The sequence below is a fragment of the Neopsephotus bourkii genome, unplaced genomic scaffold, assembly GCF_033783945.1.
Source record: "Neopsephotus bourkii isolate Nb327-2 ecotype Australia unplaced genomic scaffold, CSIRO-AGI_Nbou_v1 NB_1511, whole genome shotgun sequence".
In the NCBI taxonomy this organism is placed as follows: Eukaryota; Metazoa; Chordata; class Aves; order Psittaciformes; family Psittacidae; genus Neopsephotus; species Neopsephotus bourkii.
The window spans coordinates 4,639,673-4,664,728 of NW_026901987.1; the positions used below are offsets into that span (position 1 = coordinate 4,639,673).

Here is a 25,056-nt window from a genome sequence, read left to right on the forward strand (position 1 = left end):
TGTAAACATATAACTTTTTTTTTTTTTATGAAGTGTTTCATAGATTTTTACTGTATCTCTTACAGCATTGCAAGAGTCATGAGGGAGACCTGACCACTGAACTTTTCTGGTTTTCCAGCTCTAACATCTCTGTGCTAGGGGAGATTGCACTGCATAACATTTTCTATATGTTAAAATCCCAGTGTTTTTTCCCCCATTCAAGTGATTTGTTAATCAAAGTCAATAACAGCAAAGACTTTGATTTTAATAAATTCTGCTTCTTTTTTAATTAAGAACTGGCAAGGCATGACTGATTTATTTCATAAAGACAATTTTATAAGTGATATTCATTGGCTAAAGTATAAATCTGGAAAAAGACATAATGGGTTCAGGACAATTTTGAAAAATATAACCTTAGCAACTAGAAATGGGTCATAAAAGAAAATATACCTTGACTACCCCTGAAAAACTTCAGAAGTTTTCTCTTCTATAGCCATACATGTGGTATACATCAGACCAAAGATAATTCATATAGCACTAAGAATAACAGTGCTTTTATGTAGAAAAACTCTCAGCCTGCCTTTACAGCCAAGTAGCTCCTGCATGACCTGCGTTTTTTGAGAGTAGGCTTACATTTTAAATCATGGAAAGTATTCACTGTTTATAAGTAAATACAGTATATTCAGTGAGAGAAAACTTATGAGGAAACATGACAGTAATTGCTGAATCTATAACAAAATAAAATGGTACATGAGCAGAGAAATAGAAGAGGCCTGGAAACATGGATCTATATTGTATCTCCTATTCCTGTCCTGCTTCTCACCCCAGCTTGTCCACAGGCACTTATAATGCATCCACTGGAAAGAAAAAACCAGTCACTATGAGTCATCTGGAGCTGGGTTCATGTGAATTGGCCAACATGTTATGCGCATGACTTATTAGCCAGCAGGTTGCTATGAAAGAGGATTACAATGACTGAGCTGTGCCTTCCTCAGAGGAGTCATAAATTTCTCCTTTATCTTGATATTTATTTCCATTAAACTAGTAGGAAAACATCTTTCAGTATTCTACCCTTTTTTGAACCTGTTTAAAATTAGCCAGCATCAAAAAATAACAGGGGGAAGGGACTTGGCAAAGGGATCAATGCAAAAATTATATAACAATTTTATACAATTTTAGGAATTCAGGTCTAAATGGGTTAAAAGTTGAAGCATCCATGCTTCTTTTTATTATTAAATGTTTTTTTACCCATCCCAAATTCAGCAAAATTCAGTGAGCACTGAGTCTGCTGCAAGCCCCATGCAATTCAGTGGGGCTGAAACATCCTAGATAGAGATGTGGAGCTGCCTACCTAGGTTTTTTAAATGACAATACTTATTCAGCCAATATTTCCTTGGTAGCTCAGCACCTCAAAAACTGCAAGTTATTTATTTTCATCTCTGTGAAGTATTGAGGCCCTTGGTTTACACATAAGGTAGCTCCTATACTTACCTCCACCAAGGGAGATGACTAAAAAAGCATTTAGCGCTGTTGCAGTAAATCTTCATGCCAGGCTGCTAAGCAGAATACATGATTCTTCATTAGGTTCTTAATTGCCTTTATTGTGCAAAGAAGAGCAATTTAGGTGCCCAAGCATAGGCAGACAGTGCATGTTTACATGCCCTAGGGTATATCATCTTGCTTCCAGATGCCACTTCAGAAAGACACACATCTCCAAATGTACTGGGTCATATCTGTCTGTTCTACATTGATGACTTGATAACCAAGGGCATCTCCAATGGCAATAGGCACCTATGTCGTATTATGTAAGTCCCAAATAGAAACCTCCAAGTCCAGAATAGGCCAGAGCATTAGAAAAAACACTAAAAGACCCAAAGTTTGTGAATTCTTTTAGGGTTTGGACATGAAGTGTGTGTATTCCACCCAGCATTCACCAGGAAGATACTGCCTACACTGAGAGTTGTAGATGTGAAGAGTTCTGTAAGACTTTGCAGTCACTGCAAGGCTAAGAAACATCTGATCTTCAGTATCTAGATCTTGAATGTGACTGCTTAAATACCAGACCTATATTATTTTTTAGGCCTTAACACCCTTCGTATGCTTGAGCTGAAATGATCTGATCTCTCATAAACAAAGTCTGGAGGAGACGGAGAAACTGGACCTCTTTCTCCTATCACCCAAAGAACTGACCCAACCACCCTCACAGCACATCAGCTTACAAGCTAGTAACATAACAAGTTCAACTAAGTCCCTATTTGTTTGATTATTTATTCTGTTTTTGTATTTTTCTGTCCTATAAATGGTGCTCAGGGAAGCATAACATGACAATAAAAAAGTATGTTTAAAGAGGATGAAGGGGATACAGACTTTCTGTGAAGTGAAAGGCAAAGGCATTGCAAAACTGGAGGAGCCTTAAACAGGTCTCACTCATGCTTGGAAAGTACTGCTCAAGAAACCTCTTACCTCCTTTAGTTCTGGTACCAGGACTGATGAGTGTTAAATGTACAGGCACTGAAATATGATTACTAAAAAAATTGAAAAGCAAAATAAATGGCAGTCCTTACTCTGCCTAATTAAAACAGATTAGTTACAGCAATTTGCTGTCAGGATCAATGCAGCATCAGCCAGGCAGATGTGATCTATTAAATAGCTCTGCTTTTGCCAAAAGAAATTCATTCAGTACAACTGGATTTTATAAAATTGACACTGTTTCTAAGCGTCTGCATCTGAACATCTGCATCTAAATCTTTACAACTTTATGGCATTTTTTTACATTCCTTTTTCTAAGTGTTTTATTACCAGAGGGTATTATAGGCTTTAACAGATTTATAAATATGCATTCCTTTATCTGTGTCCTCTATGGAAAACACAGGTACACTGTAAAGCTTTGCTTAGATTGCTGTGGCAATCATTTCAACATCACCACTAACAGGAAGAATCAAGAAAGCTACAGTTTTCATGGCACTGGACCTCCATCTAGTGAGAAGAATAGTGCATGTTTCTGGGGCATAAAACAAGGATGCTAAAACAGCATGTTTCCATGCTAAAAAATGTTTTCATAAGGGAAATGGGAAAAAGTGCTTAGCTGCCAGAAGACATGTAGATATATTTACACAAAATACAAAGGAAAATGTTATTTTATATTGTGAAAAACTTCATAAAATTCACAGTCTCAGTTAGAATTAAATGTCAGTGATTGCTCACAAATCTCAGTAAAGGAAACAGACCTAGAGAAAATCCTGCTGTAGTCAGACACATGTAACAGCTGATCCAGTATTGCAATGTCGTGCTCTATTGTTTATCCAGCTTAAGTTTTTAAAGACTGAAAAGGCCAGTCTAAAGGCCTTCTTCTGAGGTGGGGAGGTTTTATAACCCCCTTGCACAGGCAGGGAAGGAACACACAAACTAAGGGCTAGATTTTGAAGGTTCAAAGGTGTAGCAGCTGGCACCTAACTGATCTTTACAGATATGGCTATACCTTTTTTTTTGAAGTCACAGTGTTAAGTGTCTGACTCCTCCTAAGCACCATGGGAGATGCCTGTCTGCATCTACTGCTATGTAAATAGCTATAAAACTCATTCTGATATCCCAGACTGATAACTGCAGAGTTAGTATCTGTTCACTGATGCACCTGCAATAATGACAGTTCAATACCCCTCCCAGGGGCTTGCATCGAGGAAATCCTCAGAGCATGCTTCATGATATCACTGAAAAAATTTCTGTGAGCTTTTTACACAAAGGGCAAAGACATCATAGGCACATGAATGCCCCGGTGTTCTCTCATGCCTTCTTTTAAAGTGTCAGTTTGAAAAGTCTTTTCAGCTGCTTTTTCAAATCCAGGTATCGGTTAATCTTGAAAATAACAGGAAAGGGCGCAGGAAAGGATGTCAAAGATGATGGAAGATAGGAGATGGTTGCCTAAGAGCTCTAGAATAAATTCCTGACAAGGAAATAGTGACTATATCAGGACACTTTGATTGAAAGGACAGAACTGAGAGAGGATACAAATGACCATCCTTTAAGATGGAATGGGTGAACCAGAAACAATTACTCATTTGTATTGGGTTTTCTTGGCAAGGCTTGGGGGGGGGGGGGAAGGTGGAAAGGGTGGAGAGCTGGAAGAAAGGCTCTACAATGGTGGCTTCTGTGAGAAGCTGGTAGAAGCTTTTCCTCTGTCTGATAGAGTCAATGCCAACCAGCTCCGAGACAGACCCACTACTGGCCAAGGCGAAGCCCACCAGCAACACTGGTAGCACCTCTGGGATCACATACTTAAGAAAGGGACGACGTTACTGTGCAGGAGCAATTGCAGCCAGAGAGAGGAGTGAGACTATGAGAGAAACAGCTCTGCAGACACCAGGGTCAGTGAAGGAGGGGAGGAGGTGCTCCAGGCACTGGAGCAGAGATTCACCTGCAGCCCATGGTGCAGACCACAGTGAGACAGGCTGCCCCCCTGCAGCCCATGGAGGAGCAGATACTCACTTGCTTGTTCACATTGTGTAGTTAAATTGGGTTCATTTAGTGTAACTGAAGAATGTTTCAGATGTATCCTCCAATGCAGGTGGTCTTTCAATTGCTGGTACCAACAGATGGCAAAATATAAATAGGAAGCATGCTCTCTGTTCTAGACTTTTTGTGAAGAGGTGCTCCCCAGCTGGAAAATGTGGGCCTAAAGGAGGAAAGCAGGCTGTTCTGTGCAGAAACAAAGAATCTTAACAGCTGATTTGACAGAACAGAGGTTAAGCAGGTTAAGTACTCTGAGATTTCAACAACAAAAGGTGTCTCTCATTTGTGATACCGATCCTGCCAGAGGAACGAAATGACACACAGTGGCATCAGCCACATGGAATAGTCTTTACCACAAATGAGAAACAGGCTTGGAAGATCAAGTCTGGATATAATTCGATATTAATATCATTTTCTGTACTTTGTAGACAGGGGACCTAATCCAGATATGATGAATATCCTGTCAGTTTGGGGTTAGAGAGCTCTCATCTACTCCTTTCTACCTACTAAGCTTCAGAAAGGATTCGCACTTACAAGGTCAGTCAAATTTAACAGATAATTCTTCATCTGAACTCTCCAGTGAAGAAAATCCTTCCAGAAGGTGTTACTTTAAAAAACACTGTGTATTGAAGTAATTATGACTTTAGCTGATGCTGGCTTTGGAGGTTTGCAGGGTGGCATTTTCATCTCTGCATGCAGCTTCGGAGATGTGACTAGGGGATTAATTGAGACAGCTCAGTGAAAAATGAAATTCTTCCATCCACATGTATTTAAAATGCATCCCTCTGCAGGCTGTACACACCTGCTGCATAGAGTGCAGCTATGGCTAAATTAATACAACAAATGAAACTGCTGGTGTTGCATAACATTCATTAAAACCTTCTGTTTTCTCTCACATTTTCCACGCAGCATAGCTTACTTCTCTCTGACTTTAGCAGTCATATTGTTTTCTGTTTTCAGATAGCACTGCAGGCCTTGCCATGTCATATCTTTGTAAGAACATGAACCGTAAGATTTTCTGGTTTATCTTCTTAAGATAAGTCAGCTATAGAGTCTTGCATTCTGAAGAAAAATATGTAAGATGGTTACACAGGGCAGCAGAGGACTGAACTTAGCAACTCAGGAAGTGTTTTTGGGCCTGTGTTACTGACTTCTATTCTAGTCAGCCTGAAACAACTTCAGGCTAAAGGCCATTATGCTCACACCACACTCCCCTTATGTTCTCTCTAGGAGCTGAGATTGCTTTCTGAGTGTCACATTTGCCTTTACGTTGATGGCAGGGTGGCAGCTGTTCCATCCTTCATCCCCTCTTCTGCCCTAGGGGCAAAAGGGCTCTATAGAATGGATTTTTCATGGCAAAAATGGGTGAAGAATATCATACTTTGCAGACAGTATCTCTGTTCTTGAAGTGGACTCATTAACCACTGCCAAACTTCTGTCTGGGGAGAAGGAGGTGGTCCACCATAGTGGCTGGCAGGCAGGTGGATTGGAAAAGCTGGTTCCTTTGTGAGAGCACAAGAAATCTCCAAGGCTTTCAGGAGCAGTATTATCAAGTTTAGGGCTGGGATCTGAAGACAGGCACAAGCCCAACAGAGTGCCAATAGGAAATGGAAATGCCATGCAGGATCATCAAAGCTTGGTCCAGCTTTTGCTCCTTCCTTTTCTTATGCCTTTCTTGTGCTGGAGGTGGAGGAAAGGTTTCACATGTCTTGGGGGTCACACATGCCTGGGCAAGGAACCTGCAAGCGGGTTCTCCTTGTAATGACCATGTAACAACAAGGATGCCTGTGACAACAGGCTGAACCTTCTGCAGGAGGGACACTGAGCAAAAAGAAGGTGCCAAGTTGTGCACCAGTGGGCAAGGGTTTAAAGAAGGATGTCCAGGCTCATCATATCCCCCGAGTATAGCTGGATTTCCTCCACTGTGCTCTCACCAAAACCCTCCGTGGCTTAAGGATCTCTTCATTTTATAACTCCTGTAATTGCTTTTCCAGAGCAATGGTATTTGTTCTGCCTCGCCCATCTTCCTTATTTAGAAATAAAGTCCAGCTGCAGCTAAATCAGCTCCTGGTTAGCATCAGTTTCCATTCTGAAGACCTACAGCTTCTGAAGAAGCTACAAAATCTTAATTTGGGGGAAAAGCAAGCTGCCATCCTTCTTTCTGATTCTATAAAGTTTCCTCAGTTATACTGGAATTTAAGGATCTTCTGCACCCCCTCTGCAGTTCAGGAGCAAAACACAAACACACAGCAAAAATAGGACAGCTGCAGCCAGCTTTATTCAACTCCTTCAGGTGCCACAATCTTAAGTATTTCTAAAACATGTAAGAGAAATTTACCAAATTTCTTTACGTAAAATAAATTGTATAAGATATACATATATGTAATTAAAATTGACACTTGAATTAAACAATGATAAGAAGACAAAGCTATTAAATGAATACTGAGCTAAGCTGCATACAAACTGGACATAGGAATGCATAAACAAACGTCAGATGCGTCACTAATGCCATGGTAATTCTTAGTTCTCCTTTCCTAACTCCCTGGATACTACGAAGCCCACATAGGCATTACAAAATTTCCTATATTGTCAGTCACAGACTCTATAACCTCACTTAAAATAGAACCACTGAAGGAATATGCTTCTCTTACTTGAAAAAAGTCTGTATTAGCAGGACTTTGACACCACCAGATTTACACTATCAGTTAACATTTATACCTTCCCTGCTTCCTTATCCTAATTTAAGACATTACTTTTGAAGTTTGCACAGAGGTAATAGATTGACAGCAGCTTATTAATTGGCATAACTCAAAAGGAATCCAAGGCTGGAAACAGTGGAAATGAGATGTTAATGCTGCAAGAACACAAAAAATGTGTACATGAAACCACTGATTTCCTGAGGCTCCTTGAATCTTCCTGTCATTCTCTTTTATGTGCCTTGGCATGATTGCAACCACCACTACCAGCACATAAAAATACGTATATTTAAAAGAAGAAAAATGTGCTAAATCTGAGTGCTTTATATAAAATAATACATTCAAACCTTATCTTGAAAGTCAAATCCTAAGAGTGCAAAGAATAACTTCTCATAGAAATGGTATCTGAAATATGACCATAAGATTACAAGGTTCTTCAGCCACATGGGTAATTATATTCTGCCTTCCTCTAGGTATATTTTCCTATTCAGAGTGATCTCATTGCTTTGTTATCATGTGAGGGAGTAGGGAAAACTGGTTCCAAACTCATACACATACACAGAATCATCGAATCATAAAATAGTTAGGGTTGGAAAGGACCTTAAGATCATCTAGTTCCAATCCCCCTGCCATGGGCATGGACACCTGCCAGTAAACCATGTCATACAATCCTACCGCATACTGATGTATATGTACCCTTGTTTTTCTCCTGGTGTTCACCCATTTCTAGTACAGCCAACATGCCTCATTACTTCTTAATCCAAAGTAAAATAAATTATTATTCCTTTTCTGGTCTGTATATATTTTTATTGCATTTATTCTGTATGAATTACTCTGTGTTATTGTTATTAATTACTATTTGATTTAAATTTCTTAATTATTATGCAACTGTGTATGCAGAAAAACATGGGTGGGAAGGGTTCTGAATATGGTATTACCTTGTCCTAGCTTATGCAGTCATTTCTTGGCATGTGTTTTTAAATTCTTCACTAGATTTCCTTTGTCCATTTCGGGAAAATCGCCTGCACATAAAGCAGGCTCAGGTGTGGATTTTTCACAACTATTTTTAGGATGTGCTTGCACTAAGATTTATACTGTTCTCTGGAGGCGTCTGTCTTTCTACACCTATTAAATTGGCTGTGTGATTAAACTTCTAATTTAGGCTGGTTTTAGGCACAGGCTGTTCTCCAGGGTTCTGTCCACATCACCTGCATATCTGACATCATTAAGAAAAGCACCTCCTCTCTTACCAGAAATCTCTACCCCATAGTCAGAATGTGACAAGTTATTTTGTCTTTGGCCAGGGGACAGCAAAACTTGCAATTGCCTTTCCTTCGTGGGAAGATCTTGGCCACTTTAAGTGAAACATCTCAAAACATATGTCTGTGATTTTCCAAGTCCCAGATAAGCTCCTCTGCACTGTTTGAGTCCAGCCAGTAAGACTCTGAATATGTGAAGAGTGAACATATACAAAGCCCACCATGAAACACAAGGCTCCACTTCAGGCATTATGAGTCAAGAGGATGTTAAAGCCCAGATTTCCAGGAGCTCTTTTCTGTTCTTCTTAACTTCTTTTATCCTAGATCTTAATAGAAGAACCATTTAACATTTTTCTCAGTTTATTCCTCATAAGTATGAAATCTGGAATGGATTTTCATTCTGTATTTCTTAGGTAACTGCCACATATGCTGTCGCGGTTTACGCCAGGACACATTGCAAAACTTTATAGTTCAGATAGATATGGAGAATTTTTAACCTTTTTCTGTGTCAAACATGAAAAGAAAACATTTCTGTTTTCCTTCTGACCCCTTGCCTCTTAACCACTGATTCATAGAAACATTGTTTATGTTGGAAACATTGAGTACAACCATTAACCTAGCACTGCCAAGTGCACCACTAAACCATATCCCTGAGTGCCACATCTACACATCTAAATACCTTCAGGGATGGTGACTCCACCACTTCCCTGGACAGCCTGTTCCAATGCTTGACAGCTCCTTCAGTGAAGACATTTTCCCTAATAACCAGTCTAAGCCTTGGCTGGTGCAGCTTGAGGCAGTTTCCTCTTGTCCTAATGCTCGTTATTTGGGAAAAGAGACTGATGCCCACTTCTCTTCATCCCCCTTTCAGTTAGTTATAGAGAGTTATAAGGTCTCCCTAGACTCTCCTTTTCTCCAGGCTAAACCCCAGTTTCATCAGGACCTTACCATAAGACTTCTCTAGACCATTCACCAGCTTCCCATCTGGCCCATAGACATGTGTGTGTCTAGGGGCTGTAGTAGTAGGTGGCTGACAATTTCTCCTTAGGTTATGGGGGCTTCATTTTGCTTCCCATCCCAGTCCTCCAGCTCAGACAGCTGGGTACCTGGAGAGCAACTAGTTTTACTACTGAAGACTGAGGCAAAGAAGGCATGATGTACCTCATCCTTTTCCTTATAATTTGTCATTATGTTCCACCCACACCCAGTAAGGAATGGAGACAACTTTTAGCCCTCCTTTTGTCTCTAATGTATTTGTAGAAACATTTCTTACTGTATTTTATGGCAGTAGCCACATTAATTTCAGGTTTCAAGTTTCACCCTGCTAATTTTCTCCCTGCATAACTTCACAACATCCTTGTAGTCCCCCTGAGTTGCCCACACCTTCTTCCAAAGGTCAGAACATTTCTTTCTTTCCTGAGCTTCAATCAAAGTTCTCTTTTCAGTCAGACCAGTCTTCTTCCCTACTCATTTTAGTATGACAACCATGGGGAAAATACATAAGTAGAAGAATATTTGGTCCATAAGTGATATCCCCACTGTATTTTGTGCTATTCAAATATTTATACTATACATGCTGTTGCAATTGCTAAACATGTGTCAGGGCAACTCCTCTGTTCTTATTTTTACAGCTTATTTGGTAGTCTCTAGGTTCTAAGAGGAATGATCTGCTGGCCTGAAAATCTACTGCATGTACTTGCAATGGTAACTTCCTTAGCTTTTTTCACCCATTTCTCAAGTTTCTATTCCTGTCTTTGCTCATCTTCAAAAGATCCATACGAACAATAGTCCAGCATTATAGTCATTGCCTGTTGCCCTGCATTGTCCTAGTCAGTCATTGCCTTAATGGCATGACAATCTGTTCAAAGTAATACAGCTCATCCCACATATTGGGACAATATGGATATTGACTTTGAATCCAGGTATCGGAAAGAGAGTCAGAGGCAGGAACAGGTAGGTGATGTAGCACTCACGTATATCTAGAGAAGTCTTCAGAAGAGAGTGAGGCTTGAGAGTTCTGTGTCAGCTTGACTGGGAGGCCTCCCAGGACATCAATGACCTCTAGTATGAATTCTGGGGACTTGTATGTATTATAAGTGAAAACGAGGCCCATATTTTCTTCTGTTGTGATTTTCATTTTTAAGAATATGAATCCAGAAGATAAGATGTCCTTCGTAAAGAAAGGCAATATATTTTCCTTCTAAGGGACTCTTTTTAATAAGTCTTTGCTTGGCATATGTGATGGGGTTGTGATGTAACTATTACAGTGTGAGAAATGAGCAGAGAAATGTCAAATTAACACCAGTCAGATCAGCCTGGTCTGCTTCAACTCAGTATTAGAGGTCCACAGAAATGAGGGCTTCAGGAGAAGCAAATGTGGATTTCTCTGACACAGAAAAAGAGTTGCAGACTGTGACAAATATAACAAGAAAAAAAAATGTTTCACATGGTAGATTTGAATGAATCACACATAACACTGCATGGACAGCATGCTCATAGCCTTGAAAGATGTTGTTCTTGATATAGCCCCTTGCTGACTCCTTTAAATACTGTTATTATTTCTGTAACTCAAAGCTACAAAAAACTAGTACAAACTGAAAACTGCTGTATCATTCTCCTCCCCCACCAGAGCCTAAAGTTGTCTAAATTTGGATAATTTTTAGATTTACACTATGTTAGATTACAGGACATTTTGAAAACTAAAGCCTTAGGAGAAACCCAATGGCTAAAAAAACCTTGAGATAATAAACCTGCTGGAACACAGAGATTAAGCACTGCAACTGTGCAAAAGCAAATCATCAGTTTGGATTGCCAGCAGATCAGGACTCCCCAGCAGCTGCCTTTTCAGTTTCTCAATGGAGACCAACAGATGGAAAAAAGCTAAAGAGAGCAGGCTTGCTTTCTCTGCCTGATGAATAATTTCCTTCTTATGCCTTTTTGTCAATCTGTATCTTATAAGCCTATTTAACCAAAATGATTAGAGCTTTCTGTGAAACAGAAGTCTGGAGGAACATCAGAAGGTCATGTACATTCTTGCTGATACAACCACATGTCTTGCCACATACCCTATTTATTTACTACCGACTTGATCAGCCTTTCTTCCCAAGCTCAGCAATGACAAATGGAACCTAGATTTCTTCTTTTCAGTTTTACTGTAGCAAGATAAAAACTGCCTGCCCAATGCTGTGACCTTTCTGTAGTGAAAGCTGTCCTATCTTAACCAAAAAACTTCATGGTCCTACCTCCTGCCACCATACGAGAGACATGATGGTGACATGTGTTTCTAGACGTAGGAAATAATCCTGAGTCAAGTGCACAGCCACAAAGGCATGAGAGAGGGAGCAAGGCAGGTTATTTATAATTGCTGACAATGCCTCATGATGGCAAATAATCTAAGACCCTGGTTTATTCTCTGAAATAACTTGGTTCTGCTAGAGATTAATTTTCTCCACAGGTCTCTTGGCAATGTTGTTAAAGCCTGCTGAGACGCTTCGGACTGCTAAAATGTACCCTAGCAAGGCTCTCCAATATATTGACATTTCTAGGGCAAGCTGGTTCCGGGATAAGATTTTTATAGAAAATATCACAAGGCATTTCAAAAAATGAAGCACCAAGATTTTCTGAGAGGCCCTTGTCTGCAAAATAGACATTGTTCAATTATGCCGAAACTTTCCCAGAAAAATGTACCTTGGCTCCAGCTCTGCTCTACCTGCCAATTTCTGATGGAAAAGACTTTAAAAAGAAAAAAGGCAATCATTTGTTGATTGGATGAGGATAAAGCAGCCAGAATTAGGCTTATAGCCAAAGGTGATTCACAATTTATCTTTGGATTTACTGTATAGCATCTGTAATTTCACCTGCTCTTATTCTGCAGGAAGGTGAAGAGCAGGAAACAGTACAGAAGACTGGGTTGGAGGTAAAGTGAAGAAGGCCATGGTCATATGTCTCCAAGTTTCAGAAGAGCCCAGGGGAAACACAGATAACTAGTTTGGTGGCCTTTTGCCACAGTAACTGTCTTCTACTTGTCCGAGAGGTTGGACAAACTAAGGCATATATTTAAAACATTTTCCCAATTGCTTTCAAACTTCAATTGACTAATGCTTCAGACAGGTCACCTATCTAGTGAGCTTCCTCCATGAAGGCATGTCTATTTTCATTTCCAATCACAGAAACATTGCTTTAGTGTATTTGAATGTTTGTTGAAAGATACAGCCTTTAAGTTGTCAAACTTTTGTTATTGTGATCTTTCAGTTTCTAAAGAAACCAGCTAGCTACCTGAATTGAAAGAGGAACTGCACAAGCAGCGCTTGTGTGGGGTAAAAGTTAGTAATAATATTTGCACTGGGGAGGATTAGGCTGGCTTTAGTCAGCATCAGCATTTTAATTTGGAAAATATGTTACACAATCTGTCAAATTATATTCACTATGTGAAGGGGTTTTTAGAAAGAAGCATTTAAATTAAACTTCAAAATATGGCAAAGCATTGAGACACACTAGAGAGAAACCCGGAAAAAAAGACACCATTGAAAAGAGGGCCAGGACAGCTTAGATGTGGTATGTTTTATGGGTTGGTTTTAGCCACCTGCCTGCCCAGCCCATGCACAACTCTAGCCTAACCGGGGTATGTTGTGGCTGATATTTATACCCAACACTTCAAACAATGGGAAGGCTTCAGCACTCAAATGGCTTGAGCTGGATCCAGTTAGCTTCATGGTTTCATGTGTGCTTGGTCCCAGCTCTCTGCTATTTGAGGAGAGCCACAGTGGTGCACATTTATTTTCCAGTTCCACACCAGCTGCCAACAAGGAACCTACAAAGAATACATTTTTTCCTGCCCAGAAAGCATCTGGAAAGCAGTATGAGGTCGCATCTGGAACAAATCCAGGTAGGACACATCAGGAAGAGGAACAAAGGAGATTTAAGTTGTAAAATATCCATACCTCCTATCTCAGGGGCTAGGTTTGTATTTCCCAGGTTTGTAAGGACATTTCTCTGGGCATATGTGGAATGTACGGAGCAAAAAGATGAAAAGGCTGGTTCTGCCTTGGGGTACTGCTGTGATAATAGCCAATATTGATTCTGGGAGCAAGGACAAGAGATTAATCTAGCTCTTGGGCAACACAGACCAAAAAAGACCTTCAGGGGATGTTGGCCTTATAGGGCACTCTGTTCCCATGGACTCAGTCCTGTGGTAGCCCATGTAAATGTTCAGGGCAACCAGGACATTAAGGAAAATCCACAAAATGGCAGGTAAGCATTCAAATGCTTGTTTCACACTGAGGAGCTGATACCAGGTAGAGAGCCTGTGGCGTCCTAATTGTTACAAAAGGAAACTAGGGAAAAAGGACAAGGAGGTATGTGGCGTCAGCCACATCACAAGCTGATAGCCTGCCTTTTTCGATGTGCTAGGAGGAGGTTGCTGTCTGGCACTGAATCTGCAAAGATGGGACTCTCATGTTTGTCCAAGGGATGCTGGTGCTCAAAACCACTGACCTGATGTTCCCCAACTCCTGTGGCAGCACTGTCCTAGCAGCTCTTTCTGCTTGCATAATTAAGGCACCCACCAACCAGAGGAGACCGGTCTATTTCGATATCTGTGGCCCTTGCCCATCTACAGAAACTTGACTTGACAACGACTCTTTTCCTTACCCTAAGGAGAGAGATGCTGAGCCCCAGCAGTGAGGGCAGACTCATGGAAGTCTGAATGGATGCCCCAAGTTCAGCCATAGCCTTTTTGCCTTGTAGCTGGGTACCAGCACCCTGAACCATGTATCAAAGACAACAGGATTTTGCAACCTTTGTCAGCAAGAGTAGGCTGGTGTTGAAGAGGTGATGCAGACAAGCAGGCGAAGAAGTGTAGGCGGAGAAACGAACGCTGGTGAGATATGAAAAGCCAGTAAATCAGCAAGATGAAATACTTCTGCCAAGTTTTGCATTCAACTGAAGCAAGCTAAAGATGAATGGCTGTGTCTTAAGCAAGTGGAGACCAGAACGAAAGCCAGGCAACCTGCAGTGCACCCTTCAATGAAAGAAGGCTTTTTAAGGTTTATGTCTATTCCCACTGCTAAAATAGCAAAGCACTTGAGCTTCCCAGAAGCAAGGGAAAGGAAATTGAAGAATTCAAGCTGTAGTGTAATGAAACACACTTTCCACCCACTTAGATTTAAGTTTGTGATTCAGTACTGCCTTTATGCAGCTTCTGGAATAGAAGGGCATTGTGGTGCATCTAAATCAGATTTCTGAGCCAGTGACAGCAGATGGACCTTAAGAGAAAAAACACAGAGTCAGATAGCTAAAATAAGCCAATATTTTTCACCTCCTCTATTTCAGTGATGGTATCACCCTCTGTCATTGCCAATTCTAACAAGATTAGTAACCTCTTTAAAAACTGTGACACATGGAAGATAAAAATATCAGAGCAGAGGTTAGCTAATTTTGTAGCTTCGCCATTTTTTTGCACAATTTGCATCATCTGTATCATCTGTCTGACACTTTGACACACAGTGTATATAGAAACTGTATGGGCAACCCAGGAAATAGCCCATTAAAGGCTATCTCATGAACATTATCATAAAATATTACATTAATAGACATAATTAAAAATTTATGACAACCATACATAATAATGAAGTCAGTTTTAAAGAAAAGACTATAACAGAATGAGAATTTGTATAGTTTTATTTTATCATTAATTTCTTTTATTAAAAGACAACTCTGTAATAAAATGTGCAAATGAGGCATGGAACAAGTCTTCTATGCATAACAATCTTAACAGAGAAAAGTTTCATTCACTTTAAAAGTTGCTCAGCCTTCATGCAAATTTTGCTTAGTGTTCCCCTATCAAAGCAGCATTTGCCTTTCCCATTCCTGCATTGGGAAGTTCTGCATTCTCATCTGCTATTAAAAATGAAAACCACAAAACCCCACCAACTTTCAGGACAGCATGACTGCTTCTTACTTCATTGGGAAGCTGCTGATAATCCAATGTTCACCCAAAGTGTGTGGTTTAATCTGAGGGAGATAAAACACCCTAGCATAATGTCAAGCATTGCCTGTGGTTTCAAGCAGAGGAATAAGAAGTCCTTTCCAAGTCTAGCCTAGGAGGTGATATTAATAACAAGTAAATTTACAGTTGCATATAAAGCAGAAAAGTCACCAGGAGACAAACCAGAATAGCTTCTAAATTAGGAAGAGATATGCACTGATCTAACATTTTTTGTTCCTGAGACTTCCAGTTACAGAAATTGCCGTAGTGAAATACGTCATTACCATTTTATTCAATGCTTAAGATAAAATGTGACAAAAAGCATCCATCTGTTCATGCACCCACCCAGACAGAATCTATAGTGCCAATTTCTGCTCAGCAGCACACAGAAGTAAACCAGTAATAACTACTTTGACAGTAATGTATTCACTTCAGGTTTAATATAGAATAAAATTTGTTTCCTGTTTGGCAGTTCTCAGAAAGACTGGAAAATCTCCCTGGAGCCCTACATAATACTTCTTGTGAAAAAATCTCCCCAGAGCCCTACCAAATACTTCCAAAAAAAAAAACAACCAAAAAAAAAACAAAACCAGTGTTCCTTTTCTACAACAGTGTTTAAGTTGTTTTTTGGCAGATAACTGTTAGCACTGTGTCCACTTTATAACTGCCGGACAAACTGCTTTAAGGTATTATAATTTATAAAGTATTATGCAATGCCACAGTCTGTTGAGTATGTAGGAAAAAATTGCACACTTTCAATATCTGGTCCCCGAGTTAGAAAATATAACATCTGTGCAATATTATAGGAAGTTTTGAATGTTTTTTCTCCAAACATCTCGTTTCACCCTACATGAAGCAAACCTACAGAGGCGTAAAGGAACCTGCATATTCCCAATGTCCTTGTGGCAAGTTGACTGAACGTATTGCCTGAAGTGCAAACCTTGACAGATTTTCTAAAAGCCCTTCTTCTTATCTTCAAATCAATCCACCTTGTGTCTCAACTGGCTTCATGAGCACACAAAACACCACATCAGACTTGCACTACATAACCAATTTCCTCAGGAAGAAATGCATAAGGAGATTTACATTCACCCATCTTCCGAGAATATCTGCAGTGACCTTCCTATATTCCTCCATACTGGCAGCTAGTGCATTGATTCACCTAGGCATTAGGTTAAGTTTGCCTGGAGTTCTCAGTGAGGTAACATGCAACTCTGTTCTCAATTGGAACAGATGATGTTCACTAAAGGCAAGGAATGATATTACAACACAGTGAAAAACCAAAAAAGTTAGTCCAAACTCTTCCCTCCCTCATTTATACTTTTCCACTACATTTCAAAAGACAAGACGGCAAGTGATGATGTGCTAAGTGGCAGGATATAGAAAGCTCTGCCTGCACCTCATGCTCAGTGGAGGCCACAAGTGCAATAACGTTGTGAGACCTTATGTTACAGCTGAAGAATCTGTGATCATTGGCAATCTCCAGGCAAAGCCTGAGATAAGTATGCTACTTAGTAAAAGTATGTTAATGAGTGGTAAGAACATGAGTTGATTCTGTTGCCCACATCAAGTTTTGAGAAAAACCCTAGGAAAACTCCATTTGAGGATTTTTCTGACAAGGGTAAGATTTTACTGTCAATTTCTGAGAATGTTGGCGGTAGCTGAAGGCCCCCTAATCTTGGACTTCGACACCTCTAATCTAAATGATCAGTAAGGGTTCCAATCTATAATCCTAATCAGAGTTTTGACTCACTTCTGTAACTTTCAGGAATTTCAAAGGCAGTAACATTTTTAAATGTCAAAACTAGAACTACTGTGTTTGTAGTAAAGTTCACTGCTGTATTTTCTACTCAACTATAAAAGCAATTTATGAAATGAATATAAATACTGGATTGATGCTGAGTTTTGAAGAACCACCTGTTATTTGTTAACTTCAGAAATCTGTGTTGAAACCATGAAACATATGCACTGCAATTCATTTAGAAATTGTTAACCTCTCTTAGCCTGAGCATTACAAACATGCAGAAGCACAGCCACCATTTACTGATGAAACTGTAACTACTGGAAATGTATGTCATGACCCAGTGTAATAAGGGAGGTTAAAATGGCAGCAGGATTGGTTTACAAAGTGCTTTGTTTTCTCATATCTAGAATCAAACAATGACATGCAAAATATCTCTTGTTTATCCTTATGTTTCCAACACTAGTTATTTAGGTTAGCTAGAACAATGAAACAGCTGATGAAGGAGTCTGCAAACAAGCCATTGGCACTACCTTGTGAAAAAGAGAAAGGTGGCCTTAGGAAGAAGTGGAATGCATGGAAAGATTGCTGAGAGCACTCTCTCTCCTTTGCTTGCCGCTTTTCTGATTCTGGGGTGAGCTACCTGCCAGAGTAAAACTGAGGTCACTGTTGATTCTATTCAGGTGTAGCAGCTTGCTTTGGAGTTCAGCAAAACTTTCCTCATTGAATTCCTTCATCAGGGATACAAATCTAGCTGTGACTTTGTTAGTCTTAGTGGGAATTATGCAGCAATAGCTGAGAACAAATGATTTCATCTACATGTTCCCATGCCTGACATTCATTACTATGATTGTGTCCACAGAAACACAGTAATCCTTCCTATTGTGATTCTGCCATCTAACAGGATAATGTAATAGTTGTCTGTATTTTTGTCCATTTTCACCTTTACCTCTGCTCAGACACTAAAGCTTGACAGACTAGAAACTGCCTCCTTGTGCACGACGGGTTTTCAGAAAAATTGCCTTTTTGAAGCTCTATCAGTTTTCAAATAAATTTACCAGTTCTGGCAAGGGCTAAAAAATGTTAGCCCTTTTGCATCCTTCGCAAGGAAGAAATTCTTGCCCTGTTAGCGACCCCCATTTCAACCTGTAATCAACAGACAACCAGTTCAGTGCCCCAGACAGACCTTGCAGAAAACCCTTCTGATGAGACTGCAAACACTGATTAGCACCACTGCTGATGGCAGCTTGTTAAAGCTTGGGAAGAGCTCTTAGAAATTCTTCTCGCCTACCCCACAGATTTGCTGGGAATACCACCATATGCTATAACTTTTGATGGTATTTCTTCTGCCTATTTAATGCAGCACTAGGTTACAGCAACCTGGATTGTGTACTGCAGCCCAATAATACATTACAGTAACTATTACAGTAATCATGTACCATAGTACATTACAAGCTCTGTTGTACCTATATTTAGGTTCCAAACTGTGAGGACAATTCTCCGTAGGTGGAATTGAAAGGCTGATTTGCTGAAGCTATTAAAAATATCCTGAGAGGATGGAGAAAAGAGAGAAATGCTGCTGGACGCAGCTGGGAGCCGAGAGAAAACCCTTCAGACAAACTTTTCTCTGTGCTGTATTTTAAATTATTCATTAAAAAAAAAATAGCTAGAACAATATTGTATACCCACACCATAACAGGCAGTGGTATAAAGCAGTCTGATAGTAACTAAATACCACTAACAATACAAGTACTAGGTTCAGAATTTGATGGCAACAACATTAATAACAATAATTAGGCCGGAATATCTGCCTTCACAAAGGTTTTGGCTCATTGTTTTAACAACTGAAAGTCAAAATCTTACGGTAATGATGCAAAAATGGAGTGCGCAAACTACAGGCAAAATTAATGGAGCAAGTTACTGGGAGAAAATAAAATGTGATGAGTCCTGAAGGAAGGGTGAGGATGAATGCCTGCAAGGCCTGTCATAAGGATCACACTGGCGAGAGTCTAACTGTCACCTAAAAACTTGGGTGTCATTTGCAAGCTTTTAAGTAACATCACACAGGAGAGGAACAAGGTGCTCATTATTTCTGTTGCTCACAAAGTAAGCCAAAGCAAGAAAGAAGCAAGATGAGATAACACAGGCCAGTCAAAATTTGAACTAAAGCAATCTACTGCGTCTTTATACCTCTGAGAAGAGAGGATTGTTGCACATATTCAAAACACAGTGGGAATGCCATATGCGATACCTCATTTCCCTGCCCACATAGGATTTGATTCAGTAAAACTACTGAATAAGTACCATGGAATAATCATGGTGTGATTCTGTGCTTCTCTCTTTAAAACAAACATGGCCATGGTAATAAATAGCTGGAAAGGGAGGGAAAAAAATGATCTTGCTCTTACCACACTTAGCCCCCTAGTTGAAGCTTACCCTCCTTGAGAGTCACTGGAAGCATGTGTCCACTTCTGGAGAATGACTCATCCTCCTAAAATAAGTTTCTTGGATAGAAGGGGTGATTCACCACTTAAAGGTGAGAGAGCACATGAGAGTAGTTTAGATTAGATGCCTAATTTATTGGTGCTGAAAGTTAGGTATAATGACTCTCTAATACAGTAATTTAGATTTCTCAGAATCCAGTAAAAAAACAACAGAAGATGCATGAATTTGCCTTGCTCTGCTAGACTTACATTGCTTTTCGAAAGCTGACAAATAGTTACAGCTTATTCTTGACAGAATTCAAAGCAAATGCCATTAAAAGACATGTACCAAGCAGGTAAGTGCAGTAACAAAGCACCATTTTACTGTTCCTTTTATTTCTCACATTGCTATTACAGAAAGGAAACACAAAGTGATCTTGAACTGTAGTTATGTTCAGGAAATCATAATGGGTCCCATTATCACCTTTCAAATACACGCCTGTTAAAGCAATGTGCATTTCACTATAAGACATAAAAAAACCCACACAAAATCACACTGATCCATGACACTGACATGAAGAACATTCAGAAACATCCAGCCTGTTCCCTTTGAAACCCACCAGCCTATATTGACTGGAGAAAAATATAATAAAAATAAAAAACCCAACCAAAAAACCTAAACTCAATTCACTGCCAGCTCCTAATCCCTAACCGGAGCTACAGTGCCATTTTTCTAAAAAATCTCAGGGTGTAATCCATAAGGAAGAGGCCATTATTCTCCAAATGAAGCATCCTCTGTATTACTTTCACATGAAGATATTTCATAGCAATACATGTCTCTGATTATTTCTTCAGCTGGAAGAGGTTTCAGTCCACATAGCCATACAGCTATTTTAGCGGGACAGGATGAGCAGCCATCGAGAGACAGCCACAGTTCTTATGCTATACTAGTCCTGACTGCTAGGAAAGGTCAGTCAGGTAAAGAAAAGCCGCACATTTGTTGTTTTTAATATGCCCTTGAAAAAGAATAATCCCAATTTCTTGCAAACATTTAAACTAATCCCCCAGACACAGGGGAATATTAGAAATTGTATGAAACGGGGCAACAGCATGTTCTGACAGGCATGTTTAGAAAATAATTTCTTTTTTTCAGAGGTTTAAGCGCATTACTGCCTAAGTCAAAATTACACTTCCTCTGCATTTACAGTGAATGATTGTGTTACTAGTATTGAATTAAAGGGTCAGAAAGCCATTATAAGATCAGATTTTACTATACACATGAGCACAGTTCTTTTGACTCAAGTAAACCAGTTTTCTATCACACATTGAGCTGAGCAGGGTATCTTATCACTTGAGGCACAGCTTATATGGAAAACTGTGATTAAATATCCCTGAATGGAAATAAGTTAAAATAAAATACTGTTGGCCTGGATAAATTCCTTGGGAAAAAATGTCAAAATTTGATTTCTCAATACTTGCTCTCTAAGCAATTATAATGAATTCTGGATAAGAAAAATGACATATAGGTTATCAATGTATTGCAAATACAAGGATTTGGTGCTCTACAAGAACCATTTCCTTCCATGCCTGAAATACTTACCCATGTTTCTACTGTAAGCGTACTTGTATTTCACCCTTTAAGTCAGCCCTCAATCAGAAGACTGTCTCTAGGTGTTCAAAGGCCACTGCCTGTATCATATTATATGGTAATGATTAACATGATATAATGATGAAGAGTTTTCACCCTCCACCTCAAAATAACTTGAGTATTGCAAACTAGGTCATTTGAAAATGGTACTACCTTGTTTGGACAAGATACACATTTTCCAGCACTGCGAATGACAGCTGTGTCATTTACAACTCCAACAGGAAAGAAGAACAGTAGAAAGGGCTACAGACATCCATTGTTGTTATTTTTATCTATTAAAAATGCAGTAAGAAATGTGTGGCAGCAACGACTTCCCTTTTCTGGTGTGGTTGTATCTATCTTTGAAGACCAGTTCCAAATTAAACAAATCATTACATGGAGCTTTGTGAGGATAGGTCTGTAAGCATACACAGATGATGACAATGACAATGATTAAATACACACACATTCATGATAAATCCTTCCCCAATAAATAAATACTATAGATAAACAGATAAATTCTCCCAAAAGTAAATTCATAAAAAAAAAAAAGTTAATTCTGGACAAAAGAGACTTTCATACCTTTAATACTGGTCTCTGCAAAACACAGAGAAAACCTAACACATACCTGCTCCTCAGCTAAATGCACAGAATTTGCTTCTACCCCCAAACTTCAAAGTAAGAACACTTGGAAAAGGGAAACAAATCATAAGATCTTAATAATAACTTAAACTAGCACTTTAATTGAATCTCTTTCTTCTTCAAATATCCATTGCAGCAGGAGGGCCAGGAGACCTCCTTGTATGGATAAGGAGCTGCTGAGGAAACTCTGAAGGAAAAAAGAGGCTTATGAAAGGTGGAAACAAGGACAGGCGGCCTGGGAAGAGTACAGGGATGTTGTTCTGGAAGCTAGGGACCAGGTTAGGAAAGCTAAGGCCCAGTTAGAACTAAACTTGGCTAGGGATGCTAAAGATAACAAGAAGGGATTCTATCTGTACATTGTAAATTATAGACAGACTAGGGACAATGTGGACCCTCTCCGGAAGCTATCAGGAGAGCTGGCTACCCTGGATTTGGAGAAGGCTGAGGTTCTTAATTACTTCTTTGCCTCAGTCTTTACTGGCAAAAGCTCTGACCACACCACCCAAGTCTTGGAAGACAGACGCAGGGACTGTGAGAATGAAGACGTTAGGCTCACTGTAGGAGAGGATCTGGTTTGAGACCATCTTAAGAACCTGAACATGCACAAGTCTATGGTGAACCTAATGAAATCCATCCGTGGGTCCTGAAGGGGAAAATGGATGACCCAGGGAATTACAGACCAGTCAGTCTCACCTCTGTGCCTGGCAAAATCTTGGAGCAGATTCTCCTGGAAGGCAGGCTAAGGCACATGAAAAACAACAAGGTGCTTGGTGACAGCCAGCATGGCTTCACTAAGGGGAAATCCTGCCTGACCAATTTGGAGGCCTTTTATGATGAGCCTATGGAACTGATGAACAGCAGTAGAACAGTTGATGTCATCTACCTGGATTTGTGTAAAGCGTTCGACACTGTCCCACGCGACACCCTTGTCTCTAAATTGAAGAAACATCAATTTGATGAATGGACCACTCGGTGGATAAAGAACTGGCTGGATGGCCACACACAAAGAGTTGTGGTCAATGGCTCAATGGCCAGCTGGAGACCAGTAACGAGTGGTGTCCCTGAAGGATCGGTGTTGGGACCAGTCTTGTTCAACATCTTCGTTGCTGACATGGACAGTGGGATTGAGTGTGCCCTCAGCAAGTTTGCCGATGACACCAAGCTGTGTGGTTCGGTTGATACGCTGGAGGGAAGGAATGCCATCCAGAGGGACCTTGACACGCTTGTGAGGTAGGCTGATGCCAACCTCATGAAGTTTAACCGTGACAAGTGCAAGGTCCTACACCTGGGTCGGAGCAATCCCAGGCACAGCTACAGGCTGGGCAGAGAAGAGATTCAGAGCAGCCCTGTGGAGGAGGACTTGGGGGTGTTGGTCAATGAGAAAATGAACATGAGCCAGCTTCAGTGTGCGCTTGCAGCCCAGAAAGCCAACCGTAACCTGGGCTGCATCAAAAGGAGCATGACCAGCAGGTCGAAGGAGCTGATCCTGCCCCTCTACTCTGCTCTTGTGAGACCTCACCTGGAGTATTGTGTGCAGTTCTGGTGTCCTCAACATAAAAAGGACATGGAACTGTTGGAATAAGTCCAGAGGAGGGACAATAGGATGGTCAGGGGACTGGAGCACCTCCCATATGAAGACAGGCTGAGAAAGTTGGGGCTGTTCAGCCTGGAGAAGAGAAGGCTGCGTGGAGACCTCATAGCAGCCTTCCAGTATCTGAAGGGGGCCTACAGAGATTCTGGGGAGGGACTCTTCATTAGGGACTGTAGTGATAGGACAAGCAGTAACAGGTTAAAACTTAAGCAGGGGAAGTTTAGATGGGATACAAGGAGGAAATTCTTTCCTGTTAGGGTGGTGAGGCACTGGAATGGGTTGCCCAGGGAAGTTGTGAATGCTCCATCCCTGGTAGTGTTCAAGGCCAGGCTGGACAGAGCCTTGGGTGACATGGTTTAGTGTGAGATGTCCCTGCCCATGGCAGGGGGGTTGGAAGTAGATGATCTTAAGGTCCTTTCCAACCCTAATTATTCTATGGTTCTACGATTCTGTACTGATTGGGTAGAGCCAAATACTGCAGGATAATATTAGTCTCTGTAAGCAACTGTATTGAAACAAATGGATTTATTTCACTTTTGCAATTGCTATTATGAAAGCAAAAATTGGCCCTATGTAATGAAGCTGGTCCAACCCTGGAAGTGAAGATAAGGAAAAAGGAGTCCAATACGTTTTAAACACCTGAAACATTTCCAAGATGATTTTCTTGTAACACCAGTAGCATAAATATTGACTGAGGTACTATAGAATGACCTGGAATTAATAATTTAAAGACATAAGCAAGTTGAATATCTTTTCCTAACCATGCCTGTAAGCCACCCTTTCCAAATACATGTAGTATTTTACTAAAACATATGACTGGTAATACATACCTTAGAGAAAAGGTAATTTTTTCCATTGATTAACTAGGGGAAAATAGCTCTGTTATGTACATGGTTTTCTTAAAAATAACCCACCATAATTTCTGCATATCCTGTCTTCAAATGTTGATGGATAATCTGCAAACAGATCAGTTGTAATGCTTCCCTCCATTTCAAGCTCTGGCAGGTGAGAACTTACCCTAGATGGTGGGAATTAGTAGGAATTCTAAAACTCTGCTTACATCACAAATAGAACAAGTAAATAAAACAAGCCAGGGATTTACCTCACCTCTCAAATGACATGGCTCAGCACAGATTCGTCCATTTGAGGTCCCTCTTCAAAATACAATCCCTATGCTCAAACTGTTAAATCACGTGGACCCTTTCCTGTAGTAACCACATACTAGCCATGCCTGGCAGGTGGCTTATTGGCCCACAACAAATTAATCATGTTAAATACTTAACAGCAATGATTGTGTTCAGCTGTTTGTTTCTACTATTCTCTGGCCCATTTAGCATTGCAGACACTGTCTTAAAGCCTGCAGCTCCCTCATCATAGCCAGGGCTAGGCAATCTAAGGTGTCCACTGTCTGCATTTTTAGGTGGCCTTCATGCAAGGTGCTGTGAAGCTAAGGATGTTGGGTCTCCGGCTTCATGTCTTACACAAGTAAGGATTCATGTCTCTGGAGCCCCAGCTTAGCTGGGATTTCACAGCTTGGCTAGGGTTTTGCAGCAGAGACCTCAAAAACATTTAGGGAGTTGGTAGTTTTAGAGTTTAAGCCTGCGGAT

At 40.3% G+C, this 25,056-nt stretch overlaps 1 long non-coding RNA gene across 1 annotated transcript; it reads right to left on the reverse strand.

The window, feature by feature from the left end:
• Positions 1-4,856: 4,856 nt before the first annotated feature.
• On the reverse strand, positions 4,857-20,211 carry LOC133221156 (uncharacterized). The gene is made up of 2 exons (XR_009727910.1): positions 19,580-20,211; positions 4,857-5,219 (listed from the first exon to the last, which is right to left on the reverse strand). It is a non-coding gene; the product is annotated as an uncharacterized LOC133221156 (long non-coding RNA).
• Between the last annotated feature and the right edge of the window lie 4,845 nt (positions 20,212-25,056).